Source organism: Ambystoma mexicanum, chromosome 5q (genome assembly GCF_040938575.1).
Source record: "Ambystoma mexicanum isolate Mex_15411 chromosome 5q, UKY_AmexF1_1, whole genome shotgun sequence".
Taxonomy (NCBI): domain Eukaryota; kingdom Metazoa; phylum Chordata; class Amphibia; order Caudata; family Ambystomatidae; genus Ambystoma; species Ambystoma mexicanum.
Genome location: NC_090933.1, coordinates 1,027,115,845 through 1,027,137,338, shown reverse-complemented (window position 1 = coordinate 1,027,137,338; position 21,494 = coordinate 1,027,115,845).

Genomic DNA, 21,494 nt, shown 5'->3' with positions numbered 1-21,494 from the left:
GGGGGGGTATATGAGCACTTTCATTTACACCAAAACCAGCAGCTTCAACTTTGTAGAATGCAACGTTGAAGCTGCTCGCATTGGTTTAAATTAAAGTGTTCCTATACACCCGTGCAGTGTATATGAACACTTTCATTTAAAACGAGCAGCTTCAACGTTGCAGGATGCAACGTTGAAGCTGCTCGGTTTGGTATACATGAAAGTGTTCATATACACCCAGGCCTCCAGATAAGGTGCGTAACAGTCCCTCTTACACATGAAAATCTTGTAACTACGACAGCTTTATTACTTTCCTGTGTACATTTACACACAAGTTTAGAGCAGAGGGCAGTGCAAAGGTCAGGTTACTTGAAAGAAACCAGAGCACTTGATTTTTATCTACATGGATGTTAATTGCAAGCCATGGATAAAGCCTCTGAAACAGAATGTATTTCTCTGAAGCCTTTCAAAAAAGAAACTGCACACTGAGCTTCTGCTGTGTTGCTGCTCATGTAGCAAACAGAAGCACTGTGCATATTTATTTTCCTAGCATTTTAGGATTGTAAAATTAATGATGCAAAACTTAATTGCAATTGAGAATTAATATTTTGTAACAAATTATGCTTTTTTTAAATCAATGAAAGCAAACCAGTATTGATTGCACAATTGTATTTTTCAGAGTTCCTGTGCTCTGTGCATAACCATGCGGAGGCAGATCATTTTTACACTTATAATTCACTTTACTCTGTAATTATAAAACAGTATGTAAAATGATGACTATGCACGGTCTAGTTTACATCCATTCAACCTTGCAGTCAATGGGGTACATTACTGTAAATGGTCAGTGGCAGCAGAGCCTTTGTTCAAGGGCGATTGATTGTCATTACACCCATCACAGGTGTTCTAACCTCTCAAATTTTCAAGACTACAATTAAAACATCCCAAACCCAACTCTCCAGGAAGTGCAAGTGCTGTTCAAAAACAAACAAATGAAGGTTAACATTTGTAATTGAAATAGAAACTCTGCAAACCTGTCCCTGTGATAACCCAAATAGGTATTTAACTTTATGTAGCACTTCATACATGATTCGTCCAACATCTAGGCACTGTCATACTCAGTTAACTGACCTCTGAAGGATGTTAGCCAATAAGATAGCTCAGCTGGTTGAGCACTCGCTGCTGCGATCTGTGCTCGATCTGTAGGTTGCAGGTTTGAATCCCGGCAACGCCAACTCAGTTTTTCATGCTTTCAAGGTTGATAAAGGAGTACCGACTTCGGTTTGGAGATGATTGTGATAAATATGTTCTATGTACAGCACTTTGCCGAAAGAGCTATATAAATAACCATTTGACCATGAGATTAGATATAGAATTTTGCATGGAGTCCTTGCCTCTCTGCACTGTTGTATCGTAACATTGGCATACCATTAGGTAGTAATATTTCTAGGAAACATAGGACTTTCATTAAACATCAAAAGACAGTTCTGCTATCGACCCTCAAAACACACAATACAATTCATGCTTGCTTTACTATGTAATTGGCTAGATTTTTGTGTTTTCAACATTTAAATATATACATGAGTTCAAATGGGCAGACCTAACAGTTTTTGCACACGTCAGCTGTATGTCACATACATTTTACTCTCTTGCAAAGAAGAAAAATAATTTTTACTCTCTTAAAATCACATTTACTCCCAAAGTTTAAAAATAGGGAGTAAAATACTCTCAGCTCAAAATCTTATCTGGAGTACTGTATACACCGATGTGTTGAATATGAACACATTCATGTACAGCAAAGCAGCTTCAACGTTGCAGCAACGTTGCAGCTGCTTGCTTTGGTGTACATGAACGTGTCCATGTACAACACAGGTGTATGGACACTTCCATTTACACCAAACAAGGCTTCTTGTGGCACTCCTCCATTTTAACGGCACCAAAAGGGTAGTTTAGCGCACATATTAAACTGGAGGAGTGCCACAAGAATCGGGTTCCAAAAAGCCAGTTTACGAATGTGGTGTTTGCTAGGTTGGTTTCCAACCTATCCTAGCAGCCACCATATGTATTCCGAAAGTGGCACATTCCTTCCGACTTCGGAAGAATGCGCCACCTTCAGAAATAGGTCTTAAGTATCAAAAAGGTTGTTAAGCCTTTTAACGTCCTTTTCGGTACTTAACACCTGAATGAGAATAGGGCCCTGAGTGAAGGCAATAAAACTCAGGATAACACGGTTCTGCGTAACTGTCAAAGCTTAATGTTTTCGACTTTTATCCTCATCATTTTTCTCTGTTCCTAATGTAGAATTTGGTGCTTAAAGCACAATCAAAATCACATGATGATGTCAATTGATAAGGGAACAGTGGCAAAGTCATCCGCAAAAAGAGGAGTTTGAGCAAAATGTACTGTTATCAAAATATGAGCAAAAACACAAGCCGTACTGAAATACAACTCATTGGGAATGACCTCAACACACGGACACATGACAACACCAGGGACATAATTTCAGCAAAATGCCAGGGGTAGCAGAAGTGACATCACATGACCCTTGACCTCCCCAATGACAACAGACGAAGTGATGTCATTTGACCCCACCCCAAGTGACACCATGGGAAGTGATACCATTTGACCCCCACCTCAAGTGGTATTGCAGGAAGTGATGTCATTTGCCCCAACTCACATGACATTAAAGGACGTGATGTCATTTGAGCACACCACAAAATGACATCACAGGAAGTGGCATCACATAGCATCACCCCTCAGTACACTAAAAAACATATGATTACAGTATCACTGTAATGTGACATACATTTCATACAAGAAGGGATCATCAGGTGTAGCATTATCGTCCATGTGGAAAGGCCCATGTTACCATGAGAAGTGTTTGAACTCTAATACCCTCTTTATGTGGATATGTCCTGTTATTTCAACATGACTACAGAGCGAAATCACATTCTGGGGAAACAGGGGTGGATAGACGGGTGTAGGGATAGGGGAAAGCCTGGATACAACAGGAGAGGGAGACTATTTCACCACAGAACATGTGTTCTTATAGTGAATGGCATCCACAGTCTTCAATCATTTTGGAACTTACCTTCAGCATTTTTTTCTGATTCGACAAGATACCTTCAGGGTCACTTCTCAGTAGGATGCGTTGTGTTGTACTGTTTGTGGCTGTTTCGTGGACTTCATTATTCCTGCAAAAAACAGCCAGTTGTCTCCGATATTCATCTTTAGAACCTACGGCTAGGTTTAAAATGGGTTTTATTAGTGCCTTGGCAAATACTGATACCTGATCATCTTCCTGTATCTCCTAAAAGTGCTTGCTTAACTCAGGAGGACATACACATTCCAAGTTCGTCTTTCTATACATTACTAGTACCACACTCTCACAGTTTCAAACAAGCATAATTTATTAGTTCCTTGTAAACATCCCAGATCCCTCTCTGCTTGGTTATATGATAGACATTGGGTAGCGCCTATAACAGGAGAATGGGGGGTTAAGATACTGGTTCTGTGATGGCTGGACTCCCACCTCCCTCTGGTCCAAATCCTCGCCCTTGGGGTTATTGCTCACCTTAGGTTTTTGTGCGTTGAACTCTCCGTCCTGCGTCTCTGTGCAGGGGCGTGTGGTTGGTGCGGGCGATCCGTGGACCTGGTTGCTTAACTGATCTGTGTGCCTTTATGTCGGGTCCAGATCGGCTGTGACTCTGACTCTGCTTGCTGTCTTCCAGGTGAGTTATAATGTCTTCTCCGTCTTTATTCTGTCTCTTTCTTTCCTCCGTTTTCTCTGTCTTCTCGGCGTCTTGCTCCACTATGCTGTTCCCTAACAATGTCTCTTTTTGTTTTCACTGGGATGGTTGTGATCCTGGAGCTGCTGCGCCGATGGTGAAGACCACAGTGAGTTATTGATGCACGGAGCGCTGCACTGTTTATTGGAGTTAATTGCTAACCTGTGTTCTCTTCCCTTCTTTGTACAGGTTGTGGTGATGTTCCGGAGTGATGAGCGATCGAAGCGCTGCTTGCCCAGGTAAGTGCTTTGTTAATGCTGACCTTGTTCCTTCTCCCTTGCAGGTTGCAGTGAAACCTGGAGATGGGCGAGGTAAGAGAAGAGCAGGGTTCTGCCAGGACTCGCTGCTTGCCCAGGTAAGAATGGTTATTAATGCTATCCTTGTTTCTTTACCTTTGCAGGGTGCAGCAAACTCCGGAGATGAGCGAGGTAAGCGAAGCGCAGGATGGATTCAAGACTGGTTACTTCACAGGTAAGTGTTCTTGCTAGGTAATGCTGTTCTTGTTCTTCCAGGTTATTAATGGAATCCAGATCTAGGGCTTCAGGATCGGGCTGCTGGAGAAGCAGATGAGCAGAAGCTGGACACAGTGAGGGTTACGCTGCATGAGTGCAGAATAACGTGAAGGGTATGGTTTAAATAGCCCAGGTAAAGTAGTTCCAGGACAAGTAGTTCCAGGCCCAGTCACACCCAAAACACTAGACCACATTGCTTGGTTCTAAAGAACTGAGCTGTGTAATAGGCCTTCATGTTGGATCAAGGTGCAAAACTGGTATTGCTTATTCCTGATAAAGCGCCAGGACTGACTCCATGTATGTTTCTGATGGAGTTTTAAGGCCCTTGGGACCAGTGTGAAGGGCTTTAGCCCCACTGCTGCCAGGGGGCTGTTATACCTGAGGGGTCAGGGGCATGGGTCGTGACAGCACTCCCCCCTAAGGCCCCTCTCAAGGTATTTCCTCCATCTGGCCCTGGTTTGGTCGGATGGTTCAGATGAAATTGTCTTACCAGGCGTGGCACATGGACGTGCTCGCTAGGCTCCCATGTCCTTTCCTGAGGGCCGTATCCCTTCCAGTCCACTAAGTAATATAACTTGGACCTGGAGAGTTTAGAATCTAGGATGTTCTAGATTTCAAATTCAGGTTCTCCTTTAACTAGTACCGGATTTGGTGGTGTTTTGACCCAAGCTCCAGGCTGAACATGTTTTAAGAGTAAAACGTGGAATACGGGATGGATCTGCATATTTGGTGGTAAAGCTAGTTTTAGGTTCTTTGTTGTGCAATGTTCACCTTGAGTGGTCCAGTCTTGTAGAGCCTCAATGTTCATTAGGAGCCGAATTTCCTTTTGGAGTTTGTCCAGAGATAACGTTGTTGTAAGTACTAGTAGTTTGTCACCTGGAATAATGGCCACGGTCTGTGGTTGAATATGCGTTCTCATCAATACCCATGCAGGATAGGGCATCAGCTTTTCGGTTCTGGACTCCAGGTCGGTATGTGATTATGTAATCATATTCTGCGAAGAATAAAGCCCATCGGAGTTGACGGGATGATTGTGCCTTTGCCGTCTTGAGGTATTGTAGGTTGCAATGGTCAGTGATTACTGTGATGGTATGTCTGGCGCCTAGGAGGTACTGCCGCCAAGCCTTGAAGGCTGCCTTGATCGCTAGGAGTTCCTTGTCTGTTATTGCATAGTTAAGTTCAGGTGTAGTAAGTTTTCATGACCAAAAGGCCATGGGATGCAACTGGCCTGTTTCGGGGTCCCTTTGGGAAAGAACAGCCCCCATTGCCATGCTGGAGGCATCTGTTTCCATAACATATGGGAGATCTGGATGGGAGTGTCGTAGCACTGCGGCTGAGGTAAATCTTTTCTTGAGTTCCTGGAAGGCCTTTTCTGCCTCTTCTGTCCATTGGAACAGTTTGTTGTTTTTTCGTCATAAATAAGTGATCAGGTGCACAATCTGGGAGAAACCCGGGATGAATCGGCGATAAAAGTTCGCAAAGCCGAACATACTTTGCACACCTTTGACTGAAGACAGTGGTGGCCAGCTAAGGATGGCGCCTCCTTTGTGCATATCCATCCGGACGCCTCCGGGGGTGAGGACAAAACCAAGGAACTCGACTTTGGTGACATGGAAGGAGCATTTTTCAAGTTTGGTGCATAGCTGGTGCTCTCAGAGTTTTGCAAGGACAGAGCGAATGTGCCTCACATGGTCCTGTTTAGAAGAGGAGTACACCAAAATGTCGTTGATGTAAACTAGGGCACATATGTCGATTTATTCCCGTAGTGAAGTACTGGAACATGGCGGGAGCGTTGCAAAGCCCAAAGGGCATCACCTGATATTCGTACAGCCCATACTTAGTACGAAAGGCGGTCTTCCATTCGTCTCCTTTAATTACACGCACAAGATGGTATGCCCCCCTGAGGTCCAATTTGGTATAAATTTGGGCATCCTTGACTTAGTCCAGCAGTTCTGGGATAAGGGGTAGAGGATAACGGTTTTTAACTGTTACCTGGTTTAGTGCACGGTAGTCAATGCACTTTCTCAAGTCCTCCTCCTTCTTGAGTACGAAGAATAGGGGCGAGGCTGCTGGGGATTTGGATGGGCGGATAAAACCGTTTGCCAGGTATTGGTCCAGATATGATTGAAAGTGGAGATTGTCATGTTCAGTAAGTGCATAAATTCGACTACACGGGATTTGTGCACCAGGTACAAGGTCGATCTGACAGTCATATGGCCTGTGAGGGCTAAGGTATTAGCCTGTTCTTTTTGGAAAACGTCTTGGAAATCATGGTATTCGCTTGGTAGTGCACTTGTTAGACCTAGTACTAACGCCTCTTTTTCTTGGACAGGTGTCTCTGGGTCAGACAATGGCATTTCCACTTGGTAGCACGCATGAGCACACTCATTGGAGAAGGCTGATTTTTTGGCTTGCCTGTCGATGTTAGGATTGTGAGCCACAGACCACGGCATTCCTAGAATCACCAGGAATTTAGGGGCCTTGATAAGGTCGAAGTAATTGGCTTCCCGATGTCCGTCTTGGTATAGAAGGGTCAATTCTGCTGTGGGTTGAGTTACAGGACCAGAAGCTATCTCTGTGCCGTTGACAGTGGTGACTTTCTCAGTTGTCGTTTTCTGACAGAGGGGAAGCCCCATCCTTGTTGCCAGGCCTTGGTCTATGTAGTTACCAACGGCTCTGCTGTCTATGTATGCCTCCACAGCATGCATCCGTGACATTTGTTGGTGACTGATCAAAATCACAGGCAGGGCAAGGTGTGAGGTCTGTGGCTCTATTCCTTCGCTTGACAAACAGACTTCTATGCTTGCCGGGCCTGGAAGTTTTCCGACACTTGTTCTCCTCCTTCTTTCTCTGTAGCTCCAACTGTTCTCTATGGGTTTTACGGGACATTTTCTGTGGAAGTGACAGATTTTCCACAGCTCAGGGATAATTGCTGTTGTCTCCTTTCGTCTCTTTCGGCCTTGGTTAATGGGCTCCCTACCCCCCCAATTTGCATGAGTTCCGAAGTGATTTCTGATGAACACGGAATGTTCTCCTTTAATCATACATACGCAGTCCGATTCTCCGTTCAGGCTCGATCTGTCCTTCGATCTTGCAGCCTGTGGTCTAGCTGCACCACTAGGTTGATGAACTCTGCACAGGCTTTTGGCGGGTTTACCACCTGAGCTAGGACGTCTTTCAATTCCCCCTGTAATACTCGATGGAATAACGTTGTCCGTTTCTCCTCAGGCCAGCCAGTTTCAACAAGTCTGTTAAAAGTGGCGATATATGTTAACAGATCTTGGCTGCCTTGGCGGAGGGAAAGAAGTTTGTTATCCAGAGCTTGGCCCTGAGTATGTCTGGCGAACAGCTTCTCCATCTCCTGTTGAAACCCCCTGAAATCCCACAGGAGTGGGTCATCCTGGCTTACTAATGGTATGGACCAATCCGTGGCACTGCCACTCAGATATCACAGAACGAAGGCAACCCGCGACTGATCGTTAGCAAAGGCTACGGGTCTACAAAGAAAATGGAGACGGCACTGGATCATGAATACTGCATATTTTCTTGGGTCCCCCGTAAAGGAACTGTCCCAGGGAGGACCACCTGCACTGCATTGATGAATGTGGCTGGAACAGATGGAATACTTCCTGGCAACGGAGCCTGCCCAGCCTGTGTTTGGAGCAATTGTCTGGCTAATTCATCGGTGCGGTCCTTGGTGACAATCAACTCCCCCCTAAGGGCGTTGGTTTCTTGCAGAGAGGAGTGCACCTCTGCCCGTAATTCTCCCAGTAACTGAGCTAGTTGGTCAGTCTCTGATGTTTCCATGACGCCCAGGTGGATGTTTTTAATTGAGGCTTTGCATTCTGTTAATCTCACCTGGTATCCACGGGGGCGCCACACGATACTGGATGGATGTCTAAGCACTATCCCGGACCCCTCTCTGCTTGGTTATGTGCCAGACATTGGGTAGCGCCTATAACAGGAGAATGGAGGGTTAAGATACTGGTTCTGTGATGGGTGGTCTGCCACCTCCATCTGGTCCAAATCCCCTCCTGTGGGGTTATTGCTCACCTTAGGTTTTGGTGCGTTGAACTCTCCGTCCTGCATCTCTGCGTAGGGGTGCATGGTTGTTGCGGCCATTCCGTGGACCTAATTGCTTCACTGGTCCGTGTGCCCTTATGTTGGGTCCAGATCAGCTGTGACTCTGACTCTGCTTGCTGTCTTCCAGGTGAGCAATAATTTCTTTTCCGTCTTTATTTTTTTTATTTTTTTTTATTTACTTGTGCATAATCAAAATACATGATTTTTACAAGGCTGAGATCTTCCTAGAAAATCTTGAATGCCGAACTTGTTTCAGAAAGTTACCATCTACTGTTACATAGACATACATAGACATCATGTGTCACGTACGTGAAGAAATTCTGTACCACGCCCCATGGCACCCTGAGGCAATTTAGGGCGAGGAGATAGGCAGGGTTAAGCCAAGCCCAAGAGCTTTGATTTTACTGAACGCCGCTTCCATCAGTTTAGATGTCGCTATTCTGTCTTTATTCTGTCTCTTTCTTTCCTCTGTTTTCTCTGTCTTCTCAGCGTCTTGCTCCACTACGCTGTTCCCTAACAATGTCTCTTTTTGTTTTCACAGGGATGGTTGCGATCCCGGAGTTTCAGTGAGTTATTGATGCGCGGAGCTCTGCACTGTTTATTGGTGTTAATTGTTAACCTGTGTTCTCTTCCCTTCTTTGTACAGGTTGCAGTGATGTTCCGGAGTGATGAGCGATCGAAGCGCTGCTCGCCCAGGTAAGTGATTTGTTAATGCTGACCTTGTTCCTTCTCCCTTGCAGGTTGCAGTGAAACTCGGAGTGAAACTCGGAGATGGGCGAGGTAAGAGAAGCCCAGGGTGCTGCCAGGACTCGCTGCTTGCCCAGGTAAGAATTGTTATTAATGATGTCTTTGTTTCTTTACCTTTGCTGGTTGCCGCGAACTCTGGAGATGGCCGAGGTAAGCGAAGCGCAGGATAGATTCAAGACTGGTTACTTCAGAGGTAAGTGTTCTTGCTAGCTAATGCTGTTCTTGTTCTTCCAGGTTATTAATGAAATCCAGATCTAGGGCTTCAGGATCGGGCCGCCGGAGAAGCAGATGAGCAAGAGCTGGACACGGTGAGCGGTACGCTGCAGGAGTGCAGAATAATGCAAAGCATGTTCTGCTGTTTGGGTGTGTTTTAAATAGCCCAGGTAAAGTAGTTCCAGGCCAAATAGTTCCAGGCCCAGCCACACCCAAAACACTAGACCGCATGGCTTGGTTCTGAGAACTGAGCTGTGTAATAGGCCTCCATGTTGGATTAAGGTCCAAAACTGGTATTGCTTATTCCTGATAATGAGCCTGACACCAAAGGCACCTGGACTGACTGCATGTATGGTTCTGATGGAGTTTTATGGCCCTTGTGGCCAGTGTGAAGGGCCTTAGCCCCATTGTTGCCAGGGGGCTGTTACACCTGAAGGGGTCAGGGGCATGGGTCGTGACAGCTGCCTATGGACTATTTTTTTTATTTTTTTAGATACTTAGGTTTGGTAACCCTTTCCTGTGGTCATCCAGACGTGGATCCCTTGCTCAATGTGCTCAGAGAGGCACAGTTCCACCTCACTGATGGACATTTTGGCCCAACAAGGCTGAAACACGTGCATGGGGTTGATGTTGGTACTCTTGTTCAGGGAATTGCCATAGCATTTCATGCTGGACTGCCTATGTGGGCGGGACACAGACTGATATGCAAATGGATCTTTCCCTTCTGTGAAAGGTACAGTGAGATAAAGTGTGGCTGCAGACTCTTGAGTGGGTACCTTCCCAAATAACAGGTCATTTAGCCGTTTTCGTTTTCAAAGAGGGGCGCCTATGGACTATTTTTTAAGCAACTTAGGTTTAGTCACCATAAGTTTCCTACCGTCATCCAGACATGGACCCCTTGCTCACTTTGCTCATAGAGGCACAGCTCCACCTCACTAATGTGGCCCAACAAGGCTGAAACACGTGTATGGGGTTGCTGTTGGTACTCTTATTCAGAAGGGAATTGCCATAGCATTTTGGTGCTGGACAACTCATGTGGGCAGGACAAAGACTGATATGCAAATGGATATTTCTGTTCTGTGAAAGGTACAGTGAGCTAGAGTGTGGCTGCGGACTCTTGAGTGGGTACCTTCCTAAAGAACAGGCCATTTAGCCGTGTTCATTCTAAAAGAGGTGCGCCTATGGACTATTTTCTGTAGAGGTTTAGTTTGTTACAAAACTGATTACCAACATTGAAACCTGGCATTCCTTTTATGCAGGGCTTCTGCATTGCCATTCTAGTGATGCAACCTTACCCAAAATGTAAAAACAAGACTACTTGCAGTATTCTGCCTGCAAACCTGCCGTGCCCAGCCCACATGTATAGGATGGGTAGGTACTATACTCACATCCTGAAAACCGAAATCAAGATTCCATTTTCTTCCTTGTACTCTTGTAAAGGCTTCTGGTGTAAGACTTGTACTTGTGTGATTTTGGCTGTAAACAAAATAGTTAAAGACTTACGGTGCATTACTGAGTGATGCCAACTTCAGTAGCAACAGCCTCATGACTCGTGTTCCCATACTTTACGAAAATAAAGTCCTAGCTGCATTTTGCATCTTTCCGACACTTACCAACACCCTTTATATGCATTGGTTGGTGTTCCAACATGTTCATTTTCCTCTATACCCCATATCTCTCCATAATGGTACACATCCCAATAAGCACTATTGTATGGGTTTGTTGGTAATGCCCAGCGGTTGCTTGTCCATTCACCATTATGATCATGATAAAATTAAGTTTCTTACCAGAGTGAGCAGAACAATGGCTTGACAGACTTGTCAGGTGCTGCAGTTTCAATGGCAAAATATTTGGGATGTGGAACAAATGGTGCATGCCTTTCTTAATGTAATGCAAAGATTCTCAGCCTTATCATGAGTTGGACGGTAGCCATTAAATGTGGCGGTAATGCTATTACAGCCACATTTAAGGGTCTGCCCAAACATGAGTCTGGCAGCATTTACCCCCAGCTCCAAGCTGGGGTTAAATGCGCCAGAAAAATGCCCATATTTGGGTGCAATTAGCACAGCGCTACTAGCGCATGCTAATTGTGCCGAAAATGTAGCATGGGTCCAACGGACCCAATGGGCAATGGGGAATACCCATTACTGCCTAACCCTTCATCTGGCGCTAACCGGGTGGCAGCAACGCTATTAGCACGGGCGGTATCCCGGCGGTAATACCACCGGGATACCGCCCAACTGATGATGAGGCCCTCTGACTGGAAGGCAGGTTTTTACTTAGTTGACAGGAAACCATGGAGGAGGGCTGTAAATGTGTTCAATGGGAGCAGATCAAGACACAGAACTCTGGCAGTGGAGCTGAAGGTTTCTGGCAGAGAAGAGACCGCCAGTATGCATGGTGTTATTTTGATGTCATAGAACACTGAATATGGTGCTGATAGGGCCTGGTTGATTTTATAGGAAGACAAAGACTGGGTGTTCATCATGGTTGCTTGGTTGGCGAAAAAGACAAGAAGTGACTGGCAGTGAGGCAGATGCTATTTTGATGACAGAACTCTAGCTGTGGGGCAGCCGGTGACTTTCTTAAAGGGAAGATGCTGCTTAGATGGTTCATCATTGCTTCATTAACTGGAAATCAAGAAGAGGCAGGATGGATAACAAATACTGTTTACATGACATAACTCTGACTATGGTGCAGCTTGTGGCTGACTTGGCAAGAAGAGGCTGATGGAGTCTACTCATTCCTTCGGTGTGTGAAAGTTGTAAGATACTGGCAGTTTGGCAGATGCTATTGGTTTTGCTGCTGGTAGTGCATGTCTGCCTTCACAGGAAAATATTGATTGGATGGCTCACTGTAGCTTTGATACAAAATCAATAGGCAGTGTGGCACAGTAGCAGATGCTATTATTTTGGGTGCACACACGGCTGGCAGTAAGTCTATATGGTGTCTTTCTTACTTGAGAGTTTTCTGATTTAATGGTCCGCTGTTGCTTAGTTGACTGGTAAACAATAGGAAACTAACAAAAGTCAACAGCACAACAGACAGTGTTTTGAAGGTATACACAGAAACTCGTTGTAGGGCATTTGTGAATGAGCATGGCTAATTTCATGATGAGATGAGGCATTTAGTGTAGGATGGTGGCAGATGGTTTTGAAGATTGTATGTGGTGCTTATTAGATGTGTGTGACCTGAAAAGAAAAAAAGACTTAACTGGAAAGTGAGCTATATCTTAGCACAGTGTCAAGGAATATAATGGTTCATCTTTTAAGAGGATACCTTATGTGTCGCAGGTCAGTCATCTGTCAATGACATCACTCAAATGTATCTGCTTAACCTCCGTAGGTTCACATGCCATTATCAACAAATCACAAAGTCTCTTGTCTCCACATTTATTTTGCAAATAGTTTTTCACTATGTACAAACAGGAGTAGAACTTCTAATTTGGGGCAGTTGTATTCCTCAATGCAAGGACCAGATCCAATAGGTTAAGGACCTGAGCAAATCCTTGTGATGAAGTATGGAGATAGTGTCTGACATAGTGAATACCTCCCATATTCTTGTTAGATAAAAATCTCCTTGCAAAGCCCTGAATGCAAATTAGCATAATGTACTTGGGTACCTAAGTAGTGGTCTGCAAGAACCTGTTCAGATGAGTAGTCTATGAAATTTGGAGCCCTTGCATTGAACATGCTGACAGCCTTGATAAGCCCCATGTTATCTATAAAACAAACATCCAACTCACTTACAAACCTATATAAGGTGGGACTTAACACCTCTTTATTTGTTATTGCCTGAATAAGGTGGAAAAGAAATGCTGAATGTGTGTTTAGTGCACCTGCAGCAGGGACAAAAAGCACAATTCCCATAATAATGAACAAGGGGAGTGGGAGTTGCAGGCGTGACTCCCGCTTTGCTTGTTTGGCATCATGGGTTCAGGGGTTGTGGGGGTGTCCTGACAAAAGTCAGTTGAATTGACAGTCTGGAATTCATTATGCAAAGATTTCCACATGGGCGTGTCATACCATGGTATCATCACCTATGTATATAGTACAACGTAGTATATCATCTATGCATATCGTCATGCGTGTTCCCATTCATCTTGCTTTATATGTCACCTGGCCTGCATATTACTGACCCCTACCTCACTGGCTATATGAATGCTGTATGTAATATTGATACCCCATTTCATATACTGAAACATACAAGTGTACTCGTAATGCATGATTGCTGTTCGCTACGCCTAAGCCCCACACAGGCTAACTCGCAATGATGACACCTATGTTTACAATGCCATAGGTAATGACCTTAATCCTTGAATGTGAGGTTCCTCATGCCTAGGTTGCCCATAGGTTGCCCATCAGATGCTATTCTAGCCTATTGCACCAGCTTACCAAAGTATTATGTTGCTTGCGCTTTAAATGCTTAGTAAATACACTAACAATACTGCTGCATGTCACCCGACAGATTTTTAATTGTCGAAACTGATTAACGCCTAAGTACTAGCCCCTGCTCGTCTCACACTCCAGTACACTTTTATATATGCTCTACTGGTTAAGCTTGCATAGTCTATCTATTTGCACTGAAAGTTATCATGCATACTGTCTTCTGAACATCCTGGTACTTCAGAGCGGCGGCCATATCGTACTAGCCTAACTAATCAACTGTACTTGTGACCAGCTCACAATTTATGCTTATTAAGTGTGTTATACTGCTCGATCCTATCACAAAAGACTAATATACATTTAGAGCAACCGGCTACTTTAACTCCACTACCATACTGTGTCGCAGATCCTAGTCAGTATGTTCATCACTTCTCCAAACCTACTTTTACTAGGTTCCCTACTCAACCTAGTGCTATTAACAAGGCACTCTACCTATCTTACCCTCACATCACCTCTCTCTTGCACTCTGACCACCACGTCCACAACCATGACGACCTTAGCTACTACACCCACTCCCACCATCCCGCCACCCAAACCATCATTACATAAGATTATCCTACCCCAGGGACTATCAAACCTACAGATCCCGTGCAAAATGGCTGATGGAAATGCTAGACTGCATGCACGACTACCAAAATAGTTTGAAACACCAGCTAAACATACAGCCAGTCTAGACCACCAAAAACTAAGTTCACCCCATAAATTAACTACAAAGTTAAAAAAAGACTTCTGCTAATGGCACAGGCCAGGCTAATTCTAAAAGACCCAAACTTAATTCTGTCATCTATGCAAATTAAGATTCTTCCAGAACCAATTTACGGAATGCGCCAGAAACCCCTATACCTGACCTCAAAGGGGCACTAATAAATGCAAGATCACTATTCACATATGCGACTGAGATAGCCGACATCATCCTAGCAGAATACCTTGTCTTCTTTGCCATTACGGAATCCTTACTGCATGATGCAGCAGGCCCTTCCCTCTCTCTTGCCGTTCCTGATGACTATACTATCCTGAGAGTGGATTGACGTGACTCACGAGGAGGAGGAATAGCGATGATTGCTAAAGCTAACCTCTCCATGAGATTAGCCCCTTCACCAGTTCTAAAATCCTGCAAATTCCTATCAGATAAAATACCCACTGCTAACTCCCAAATCTTGAATATTCATCTCATCTATAGAACGCCCAGCCCGATTGGAACCTTCATCAAAGATATCTCTACTATTCTGTCAGACAACCTAAGAAATACCTCCCAAACCATGTTGTTAGGAGACTTCAATCTGGCATTTAACGATATTAAAGATCCACAGGTTACTGCTATTGCCAATATTCTGACAGAACTTGGCTTCACCCAGAAAGTCAAATTGCCTACACATGACAAAGGGTGAATCCTTGATTGGATTGCAGATTATAAATGTAACGCATCCATCACCACTATATCCCCTCAAAATTGGACTGACTATTATCTTTTGACATTCACATTGGCAACAAAAATGCCCACCGTCCAGTCAACACCTCCTGCCCCCGCCCCCCCCGAACACTAACTAGGAACAAAAAAATAGATCAAGGTAGATAAACTACTTCCCCGCATTTTACCTAATCTCAATTCCCTCTCCGACAATATGGACCCGAACCTAGTAGTTGATGAATATAATAAAACCATGAGCACTGCCCTTGACAATATTGCCCACCTTAAATTAAGGAAGAGTAAACCTAAAAGACACCTTAACACATGGTTCACCCCTCACCTAAAAAGTTTAAGATTAGACAAAAGAAATTGTGAAACTGCTTGGAGACTACTACCATCAGCAGAAAATAAAGCAAACCTAATTAATATCTCAACACAATATAAGAAAGACATCCTTCTGGCTAAACAAGAGACCTATAATAACAGAATCACACAAGCTAATTCTAGCATGAAAGATTTTTTCACAATACTAAAAGAGTTAGAAACACCTACCCTAGCATAAGAAAATTACACTAAAGATAAAACTTGGTGCACTGATATTCAGCACGCTCTAACCAATAAAGTCTCCAACCTTCAAATTAAGATTGCTCAAAAGAAAGCCTCACTAACACCTCTGATGGTTCCCAATAAAGGTCCCCTGTCACATTGTAAACAAGAAACTCGCTTCAGCTTTTCTAAAGACTCTATTATCGAGGTGGAGAGGGTCATAATCGCACTCAAAACATCCGACTGTAAGGGCGACCAATGCTCAGCACAACTTATTAAGGATGCTGCCAGAGATTAAGCACCTTTTATCTCTAAATTTATCAACGCATCATTTGCATCAGGTACTTTCCCCAGTAACTTGAAAGAATCTTGGGTACTTCCCCCTCCTTATGAAACAAACCCTAGACACGACAATACCAACTAATTACAGGACTATAAATACTGTGCCTTTCCTTCTAAAGATTTTGGATAAAGTAGCATGCACCCAAATTCAGAACTTTCTGGAATCCAACTTTCTACTAGGATCTCACCAATCCGGTTTCTGGCCTCAACATGGCACGGAACAGCACTAATTGACCTTAAGGCCCAAATAGATGAATTCAGAGATAATGGAAAACCAGTACTACTCCTCCTCCTTGACCTCTCGGCTGCATTCGTCCTGGTAGACCATATGGTTTTATGTAGCCACTTGGACTCAGCAGCCCACTTCCCCAAGAAGGCTATAGTATGGATACAGTCCTTCCTTAGTAACAGGACTATGAGGGGCTTCTCCCCTTCAGCAGCCGAAGACCCTATTCCCATCACCTGCGATGTGCCCTAGGGATCTTGTGCCTCTCCCACACTCTATAATGTATTCACCAAGCCCCTCCTTGACGATCTGGACCATCTGGGTATCGCCTACACAAACTATGCAGATGATACTCAGATCTTCCTACCACTCACTGGAGATTATGGAAAAGACTCGGCCTTGGTGAATGGAATCTACAGCATTGTTCAGGGTTGGATGGTCACCCATGAACTCTGCCTGAACGATGATAAAACACATCTTATCATCCTTGGCACTACTGCCCACTTGACTAAATTAAGCCCGGACTAGGCATCCTTTACTATTGATGGTAACCCCATCAAAGTGGCCACCAAAGAGGTGAAAACGCTAGGTTTTTACATAGATGCCACACTAACATTCACTTAGCAGTTAAACTCCCTGGCATCCTCTACTGCATACGCATGCAAATTAATCAGAGCTGGCAAACAATTTATTTTCGCCAACGGTTGCCTAACTTCCTCCAGAAGTCTCATACTTTCCAAACTGGACTATTGTAATGCCCTCTACATTGGTGCAAGCAAACACATTATCAGAAAAATACAGGTACTCCAGAACAACGCCCTGAGAACCGCACTAAACATAACAAGAAAAGAACACATTTACGCTACCAGGAGACAACACATTTGGTTATCCACATTTGATTAAATTCACCTAAAAACGGCCTCTCTTATCCACAAATGCCTAAATAATAAAGCACCTCGTTATTTGACAGAAAGGATTACTAGAAAAACGTCTAATAGACCCACAAGATCAGCCAACTCCAACTGTCTCTTTGTGCCACAATTCAAACTCTCCACTAACGGGGGCTCCAGTTTCCCATTCAAGTAAGCACAACTGTGGAACTCCCAGCCACCTCCATTGAGAGTGGACAAACCTTTACCAAATGTAGACAGAATCTGACCAACTGGCTCAAAGAGAATGACAAGTAACTGCTCATGCCCAGCGACGCATTCACCAACTAGTTGTTCCCATTTGCATGCATTGTCCTCCGCCTGTATATTTGTACCTTAGACACTTCACATTCTACTTGTACTTTCTTGATGCTTGTACATCTTTCCATTTGTATATTCTGTATATTTGTTATGTACCTTCTTTATATGTAACTAATTTTGAACATATTCTTACCTTCTGTGCCCTGTTACCCTAGGGTGCCTGTATATCTCTTCATTTGTATATTCTGTATATTTGCTATGCACTTATTCTGGTATCAGGTAATAAAATTGCAGCAGAAATTTCGCTGGTAAAAAAATTGCGGCAAAAATGCGGTGGTTTGACCCAGTAAAGGTGTACCCCATTATACCTTTGATGGGAAGCGGGGGTTGCTGGGGTGTCCCTGTTCTCCTTAAATGGTGTAATGGGTCCGGGGTTTGCGGGGGTGTCCCCCACATTTTTTACATGTTTGTGGGAGCAAAACCACAGCATTTTAGAAGCAATATATTGTATTCACAGCCAGTTTTGCTGTGATTTTAAGACCTGGAACCCTTGTTCTTACTTTTAACCAAGCTGAACGTATTCTTATTTCTTGCGCACTAATACCCATGGGTCTGGTGCGCACTAAAAATAAACAAACAAACAAACAAACCTTTGTTATTTCAACATAGAATCCTTGCTTTAACCGTTCAGTCTGTGGCATTCTATAATCTTAGTGCTCATAATGGCCAGACCTATTCCCTTCAGTAATACTAACAAAGTATTCTGTTAGTTTATTGGTCAGTTGGCGCTGCCTTAATTGTAAAGCTCTTCGGTTGTGGTCTTCAACTGTTTCAATACCACATTTCTATGCCAATTCCATTGCATTATTGATGATTTGCATTCAATGGCATTCTCGTCGAAGGTTGACAAGTTCAGTTCTCGTCACTTGAATTAGTTCCCACGCATTCAGGAAATCAAAATCCTTTCTCAGATGTTCTTCAGATAACACATTAATCTTTCAGCAAATCACTTCCATGCTTAGCGTAGTTAGCCAAAACTCTAAGATCTGAATATTTCAGAGAAATCTTTTGGCTTCTGAACTAGATGGCTTGTCACATTGGTGTGATTCTATTGCATTGAGAACAACAACTGTCTCAAATCAAACCTGTATTTTTCTAACACTAGTGTACCAATAAAACCATCTATTGCCAGCAAGTCTTTCTAATTTCTATACTAGCAGACCACTTTCTTTTTGAGCTTTTACAAAGAGTTTGTGCCGAGGAGAACTTTGTGAAAGAAATACAAAGACAGCCTGCAAAGTTGAAAGTATTTTACTGTTAAGGTTTCGATGATGTGTATGATAGTGAATATAAATAGTCCGAGGAGCAATTTCTTCGATTTTGACTTGCACTCCATTGCAACATCAACTCATAACTGATGCCCCATCATACCATTGTGCCACACAGTTATTCCAGTCAAGGCCAGCATTGAGTACAGAATCATCAATGGATGCTAAACTGGAGGCATCCAGCTTCTCCATGTGGTAACATCCCATGGCTTTTACCCATCTTTAGCTGCACACCAGATAACAAAGCTCATCTCTTCTTTATCTGAAATGTCTTTGGTTTCATCAACTTACACTGCAAAGTACTTTGTCACTTTCCTAACAATATCCTCACTAACAAGATTTGCCACAACTGAGATCATGTCATTTTGATACTTGGGAGATGTGTAATGCACATATATTCTAGTGATTTTGAATTTAAGATGTTCATTACTATCAGAAATAATGTTCAATATTTCAATGAAGTTTCCCTTACTGTGGGAATCTTGCAATTTGTCTATGGCTCAGAATGCAAGCATTTGATTACGCAAGTGACATACAACCTTGTGTAACTGCTGCACATGTTGAAGATTCTCTTCAATCTCTTGGTCTGCACCCCTTACTAGCCTGGAAACAATTGACTGCTGACGGTAACCAAAGTTGTATGCTTATCAGACTATGCATGTTTCTTTAAAACACAACCTATCTTTTCCCATTTACTGAAACCAATGTCAACAAATGGAATATTGCCACTCTCGCGACCCCCTCCTCCTGAAGTAGCACCAACATTCCTGCATGCAAAGCAGTATACTTTATCTTTCAGTACTGAATACGCCAGGCAAGGATAGTTTTTGTAGTCTTCATTAAACTTGTGGGAATGAGTTACAGGGTATGTGGGAAGTTGTGACTGGGTCACTGCATTGATTTGGTGACAGATCCGTTACTGCACTGTCATCTAAATTCGGAGCTACAGATCTTCTCTAAATGCCCTGCCCATCTTGAGGCATTGGCATATTCTCTTCACTCCACAACCAAGAGATTTCTGTGCTCTCCCAAAGGAAGGAACTGTCAGTAAAACAAGCAACAAAGGGTGAATTATCAAAAATGCCAAAATGGGAAGAACACTCCTCAATATCAGGATGGAAGAAGTGTACTATGTTGTACAAAAGGGAAGTCATGTCTACTATATATACTTGAGAATGAGTGGGAAGGAGAGAGGTTGGTATTGCGAATACTTGTTCTGGAATTTGTGGCTGCTTTACTGTGGTCTTGGGCAATGAACTATGGGTCAGAAAAGTACATTTTCCCCCAGGCCAAATGTTACCAGTGCTGTTCCCAGTATTTCCTCAAATAAAAAGGCAGTTCCCTCTAAAGAAATACAGTAAAGGACATCAATTCAGTGCCCTCTCATCAAACAGTTTCATTAATGAGAAACATTGTTGGCATATTTCGTTCCAAGCATCAGTGCAAAGATCTGAACTGTTAGGAGATATAACAAAGGCCAACATGAAATTGTAATGGGATGAATGCGAGCAAGCAGCATTAGAATTCCTCAGAGCGATGCCCCTGACAAACAAGAGAATGAAATACTTCGAAGTGCACAAAGCAAACTAGGGATATATGTCAAGGCAACACTGTCAGGGGTACCAACTACAAAGAGAACTGTCCGAATCACTGCAAGGCTGAATCCTGACAGTCACCAGGATTGTTATGTCAGTTTCCTCATTAGACGGTATGATTCTGTCAGCCCAAGAAGGTCACCAGGGCGTGGTAAAAACAAATTCAGTCTTAAGTCGAAAGTGTTGTTTACAGGCACTGATCAAAGGGCTTCCTGTTGGGAGTGTGAGTGTGACAGAAATGCGGTTGCAGGAGGCAGACGTCTATTACTTGCACGATTTCCAGACAAATGAGCACATGAGTGTGGTAAAGGTGCAAATTGGTGATAGGTGCTGTCAGGGCAACACCGTGTTCATGTATCGCGGTGTCTGATTTGAGCACACGGGATTACCAAAGAGGTATTGCGAAATCCCTCATGTGGTTAATAGAGTAATCCAGATGGATTTAAGCAATATGCAAATACCCAGTACAGTGATACAGTATGTAGACAGCCTTGTTGTATAAAGTGTTTCGGAGCAGCAATGCAGGAAAGATTCAATAATTATTTTGACTCTGCTAGCAGAGAAAGGGTACAAAGTAGATAAGCAGAATCTACAGTACTGTCAGACAGAGGCGGTGTACTTGGGGCAAATAACATCAGCACAGGGGCAGAAGATAACACCATAGAGACTGGAAGCTATACACAGGACACCAACACCCCGTACCATAAAAGAGATGCAGCAATTCTTGGGATTGTGCAATTACTGAAGGGCTTGGGAATGTGACTATTCAACATTCACAGAGCCCCTCCTCCAGGCACCTAAAGAAGCACAAAAGGCTACAAGCACCATCAAATGGACCTCAAAGATGAACACACATGTTGTTGAACTCAAAGAGGTACTGGCCCATGCCCCAGTATTGGCAATCCAAATTACAAAGAGAAATTCTGTTTGTTCTCACATTCCAGTGATGATGGCTGTCCTCACCCAGAAGAAGCTACAGCGTCACAAACACGTGGCATCTTACAGCGGCCTGCTGGACCAAGTAATGCTAGGTTATTTTCCATGGGAACAAGCGCTTGGAACTGCAGTCTTTGCCAAGGAGAAGGCAGCCACCAT